This window comes from Gordionus sp. m RMFG-2023, chromosome 5, assembly GCF_954871325.1.
Source record: "Gordionus sp. m RMFG-2023 chromosome 5, tfGorSpeb1-WG-v2, whole genome shotgun sequence".
Lineage (NCBI taxonomy): Eukaryota > Metazoa > Nematomorpha > Gordioida > Chordodea > Parachordodidae > Gordionus > Gordionus sp. m RMFG-2023.
Genome location: NC_088779.1, coordinates 23,164,275 through 23,170,946, shown reverse-complemented (window position 1 = coordinate 23,170,946; position 6,672 = coordinate 23,164,275).

Sequence of the window (6,672 nt, the reverse complement as noted above, 5' to 3'; positions counted from 1 at the left end):
TAATTACGGTAGATTGAAATTAGAAGTAAATTATCTGAAAATAATAATATATTTATATTATACCAAATAATTCAAGAAATAGATTATTTAAGACACAACATATTCTAACAAAAATAAGGGAAGGAGGTGGTATTTTATATTTCAATTTGAAGTATACTTAGATTCATGAGAAATAGTTGAAAAAATTAATTTGGCTTATAGGGAGGTGAAAAACCTAAGATATCTATAGAAAATTTTTAGACCTGGATATTATTAAAATTTTTTACATTTTCATGCCAGGTCCAGCCCAGATTTTTTATAAAATGTGGCCGGGCTTGAATTTTATTATTTTAGAGAAAATTGAAAATTATTTTAAAGGAAAACTAAAAATATGACCAGCAAATGAATGTTAAGTGTGCCGATTATACTATCAGCGGCAGACACTATGTTTTAAAAACTTTTCGATGATTAGCGGTAACTGTAATCATTAACAGTGGCGTAAATGCTAATCGACTTTATCAAGGAACGCTAAAAAATTATTTAAAAATAAAGTATACAGTATGGAGTTGTATCAGGCTTAATTTTTCAAGCTTGGCCCGAAATAGTTTTTTAAAAACAATATCCGGCCCGATTCCAAGAAATTTTATTTGCCCCGAAGAGCCCAACCGGAAATCGAAAGTATTTATCCGCCCGAACCGGCCCATATTCATAATCGAGTCTTTGAACATTCCACAAACAAATAAAAAGTATTGGGCTCTTGTTTCTTGCATAATTTTAAAAATTTCAAAATTTAAGCCCTACATATACACACATAAAAATTCTATATTCTTTATTGTAAAAACTAGTGTTGCTAAAAACATCGATTTAGCCTATTTTTGAAGAGGAAGTTTTATTTTAGTCAAACAAATGTTACCTAAGCTTAGAGACTTTGTCAAAGAGGGCCAAATTTTTTTGGCATCCTATTTGAATCTCGAGGCTTAAGTTAAAGTGTATTTTTAAAATTTCAAGTTTTCACTAGTAGAGATGTAAATTTCCTAGGAAACTATACTTGAGGGAAATTTCGTGAGAAATTTTTGGAAAAACGCGAAAAAATAGGGAAACAACGGGGGAAAACTGGGAAATTTCCTTTATAAATTTATTTTACAAGTCATTATTTAATATGTTATTTAAACAAGTATGATATTATTCCAATTATTTGTTATCTTCATTTCAAACGATTCCAGATCTCTAAAATACATTAATTTGTCGTTTGTCTCGCAACATCCTAGGTATCCAGAAAATCGGCTTATAACATTTAATCATTTATCAACAACTACATTGTCTTTAAAATCAAATTCATAATACTTTGGGTCAAGTATATGAGAAGGGTAATGTATGTCCCGGCAACAAACAATTTTCAGATTTTTTTTATAAATTGTTCGATCTCCATAATTTTGTGTCGTAAAAAATTTCACTGATATATATAATTGCTTGAGGAACGTCAGATAAGTTTAAATTTTCTGCTTCGATTTTCCTCTATTTGTGTAGAAATGATTTAAAAAAAATTGTATAGATGTGCAAGATCATTTAAAAACTTTATTAAGAAGATTAAGTCTTTTATCTCTATAAAAATATGTATTTTTGCTACAAAATATCTTTATTCATTAACAGACTATTAATTATCATAGATATACTGTCCAAAGATTTGGATGGGCTAGGCACTTTACGGTACCAATCCTATTTTTATTTTTAAATAGTTGTTTTTCCTTAAATGTATAAAAGAATTGTAAAAAACATAAATAAACAACCCTACCCTCAACCCTGTCAATACTTAATCTGAAAGTAAAAACCCCTTAACTATAAAATTTCCTTCAAATTCTTTATTTACCAATATCACAAATTGACAATATAAAAATTAACATTCATATGAAAACAAGTAAACAATAATTATCCAAGTTACATTGTGAAATCTTTAAGATCAGTTCAAGTCATCCAATATATTCCGTGCATTCTTCATCTCTTTGTCCTCCCACAATGGCATCTCGTGATCTCCACAACACTTTTCTCCCTAAGGAAAATTAATTGTTCATGTCCAAAAAATGACTGACATTTATTATATTATATTAAATTTATTTCTTCTTTTTTCTAACTGCTACAACACGCCCACCCTTCACAGGCCCAGCGTCCCTCTCTCTCTCTGGTGGCATTGTATCGAATCGTCCATTTGAATTGTATTAACTTTCGGTATGCCTTGAAAACATTCATGGAATTTATCGAATCGCATCCTTTTATGATGTTTTATAGTATAATATCTCCTATACATATCAATATATAATCGCTGAAAAAAATGTTAACAATAATGACATTTACATCGTGGTATCCATATTTATAATCTATGGAACAGTAATATTGACAATATAATATACAAGCAAAACATACTACATTCATTTAAATACCTTTGGAAATATGAGTTATAGTATACAATATTTGGGGTCTGATTAATGGGAATTAGGAAATAATGATTTTACATATAATACTGTAATGTGAACAAATGGTTTATGTGTGAAATGCAATTTCAACAACATGTAATTTTCCTTCTGTCATGTAAAAAAAAACAAAGCTACATTTTTTTATGAAAAATCCATTTTTAGTTATTAAACATAATGGCGAAAATTTGTCGAACAAAGATTTTAAATAAAATTACAGGGAATATGTATAGACATAAACTTAATATTTTATAAGGAGGAAAAATATATAATATGTAGAAAATAAAATATTTTTCTCCTAGGAATTACTCAGTATCCTAAGAAAAATATACCATTTCTACCTAACCCTGCCATCACAATTAGCACGGATTCACAGAAATGTAGAATGCAGAGTAACAAAAATTGAAAATATAATGGGCCATATGGTATATATGTAGAGAATTTTTAATATAATATTCACAATATAAAATAATCTGAGTTTTTTCTTTTTTTTAAAAAAATACATATTCATAATATACTTAGTATAATGTGATGTGCTATAAAATTATTATAAAGATAAAAAAAAATGTAATACACAAAATAAATCTACAAATAAAAAAAACTTTCTCAAGTATTTAAACTAAACAATATTTCCATCTTAAGGCATACCCATCAACACATGGCTGACCTTATCCATAAAAATATTTTGCTTTTAATAAAAATTACAATAAACACAGTATAATACATGTAAATAAAAATTTTTATAAAATTTTATAATTTAAAAAAAATATATATATTAAAGATAAAGATTTCATAATTTTAAAAGAAAAATATTAAGTACTATAATTTCTACTAATATATCATATAAATTTATGCTAAATTTATTATATATCAACAATATCAAACTTATACCAATATATCATATAAATCCATACCAAATTTATATATATATATAACAAGTTCATACATTAAATCAAAAATCACTATCCACATCTACATTATAGATATTATTTTGACCCTTATCATAACTCAATTCCTTTAATTTCAATGTACTTCATAATGTTATTACATAACCTGGCAGACACATTACCTCATACACCAACGATATCATTCCTTTTAACCTAAATGTATGCCCTATATGTTTCATATAACATTATTTTACATCTAAATGTATCCTATAGATGTTTATCATTTATAATTAAATTTATCATATGTGCAATTCAAATTACACCATATTTCCTAAAAATGGTTAATTACTTCAAAATTAACAACATTAACTCACCCACAATAAATCCGTAAATAATATATCCACCTTAATTGAAACTGGATTACATATACAATTATTAACATTAATTAATAATAAATCATCCCACACCTATCCATCCCTTTAAAAACCCCAATGCATAATTATATAACAAATATTTTTTTACAAAAATCCACTTCTATATATATTTTCATAAATTCTCAATTACACAAATTTATATCTTAATCACACTTACAATCACCAATTGAATATTTTTTAACCCTATATATACATATATATCCCTGCTCATTATAATCTCCGACATTTAAATATTCAGCAATCTTTTCTAACCTGCCATTACGTGAGGTCTGTTTTCCTAATGATGGAAACCTATTCGCCATTCAATGAGTTTTAAGGCCTATCAAATAATAAGACAAATACAATACTTATTGTCAAACATTGGGTGCAAAATAAAAATCTAGACATATAATACCACAAATATTATTGTCTTAAATGGGCCAAAATTAATCTATCATTAACCAATAATATATATAATACATCATATATATATAATAAATTAATCATTTTATTTTCATTTTCAGTCCTAATACTCATTACATACTTTCTATCCCTTACCTTATTTGCAAATTAAAACAAAATGCTAAAATCCCTTATCTCACTTCTTTCTGACACCCTGTATAGTGGTTAATAATTGCTTTATGTACCGAAACTCTTGTGTTTCTGATCCTAGGTCACGGTCAACAACTGTAAAAAACATCAATAAACAACCCTACCCTCAACCCTGTCAATACTTAATCTGAAAGTAAAAACCCCTTAACTATAAAATTTCCTTCAAATTCTTTATTTACCAATATCACAAATTGATAATATAAAAATTAACATTGATATGAAAACAAGTAAACAATAATTATCCAAATTACATTGTGAAATCTTTAAGATCAGTCCAAGTCATCCAATATATTCCGTGCATTCTTCATCTCTTTGTCCTCCCACAATGGCATCCCGTGATCTCCACATCACACTTTTCTCCTCAAGGAAAATTAATTGTTCATGTCCAAAAAATGACTGACATTTGCTATATTATATTATATTAAATTTATTTCCTCTTTTTTCTAAGTGCTACAACAAGAATGTTGAATTTTACATATTTCATAATAATTCAGGCTTTTGCTACTAAAATTTAAATTGGCAATATTTTATTTTTTAGATCCCTTAAGGGGCAAATTACATGAATGCTGACTCAATACCTTCGATAAATAGGTGTTTAATTCTCATAAGTGTTCAGGATTTCTTCATTACTTGAATTATTTGTTATAATGTTAATTTAGGTGTTTCCTATTTCTACAGTTACTTTAATAAATTCACTAGATATATTCTCCTCTATTCTCCTGTATACATATTGGTCCCTGTTTTAATTAAGTAAGACTTGGAATTTCTAATAAAATTTACAATATATTCCACTCTTTGTCCACCCATCATTAATAAGGATCAAATTTTTATTTTTATCTTATCTTTCGGTTATTTTTAATCCTTTCATATTCATTGATTAACAAATTTTTACTGAGTAAATATTTTGTAAGCATTTTAAATGCTATTTTTAAAGATTGAAATAATTTCTTCCAAATATAAGTTGCATTATAAAAAATGAACAATTTAACATAAAAATGGTATTGCGAAATTATTAATTTATTTCATTAATTATATGTTAGAAATTTATATTATTTGTTAGAAATTTATATTATTTGTTAGAAATTTATATTATTTGTTAGAAATTTATATTATTTGTTAGAAATTTATATTATTCGTTTTTGAATTAAAATTAGAAGAAGTTGGCCTTATCCTATATTTCTTTAACCTTTAATCCTACTCCTTATCCTTATTTCAGTTATTATTATAAAAATTAAAAATATTTCAGTCAATAAAAAAATTTCCTTCCGATGATTGCTAAAATTGAGCTATTATTATATTATCGAAAATGAACGTGCATACAAAAATAAAACACAATTATGATATATAAACCAAGAGGAAAAAAATAATGTTAAAAATTTTGATTATTTGATCAAAAAACATAAAATAAAAATTGTGGAAACTATTGGGGAATTTTCCTAAAAATTTCGAAGTTTCCCGGGGAAATTTAACCTACGTTACTTACATCCCTAATCACTAACATAAAAACTAATTATAAATTCAAATTCAATTTTACAATTTTAATAGTTAAAATTTTATTTAAATTTGCTGGAGATAAGGATAATATCCTTGAATTCAAAGTAAACCCAGTGATAGAGAAAATCCTTTAATTATGTATATTAGTTGCTGGAGCACCTCTTTCCAATTCTAAAAATTAAGTACATCTATAACCTGCAGATGATGTTTCCCCATATGACATATTTGTTTCAACTCATTCATAGTAGAATCATAATTTGTGCATGCCATTGAATGTGAACTTGCTAACTTTGTTATATAATTTGTATTTGATATATGCCCCCACCCCTCGACTTTAATTTTTTACATCTATACTAATTAAATATCATCGTTTTCCAGAAGTCTAATATATTTAATAATAAATTCAGTCGGCGTAAAATGTTGTTTTGTCATATATTTTGATACTATATTTGATACAAAAAAGAAGCATAGATAATTTAGGAAATTATAATAGTTATAATATTACCTACATATCGTATCGCCAACAATAAATCATAAAGCAAATTTTTTTAAAAGTGAAATAATAACCTCTGAGCTAATATGATAAAATGTGAAGAAAATTATACGTGGCGCTTTTTGGGGGCCATAAAAATACAGCCGGCTATCCAACGGAAGTCCCGGGCGTAGCTCTAATTATATGTTTTTCTTTCTTTTCTTTTTTTTAAATCGGCACGGTCCCGCTTTTTTTTAAAAAAAGGAAAATTAAGTCAGTCCTTTAATTTTTAAATTGTAAAATTTCGCGGCTCACTCAGGGTCGGGCAGGTCTCTGCTAGTGACCGATGT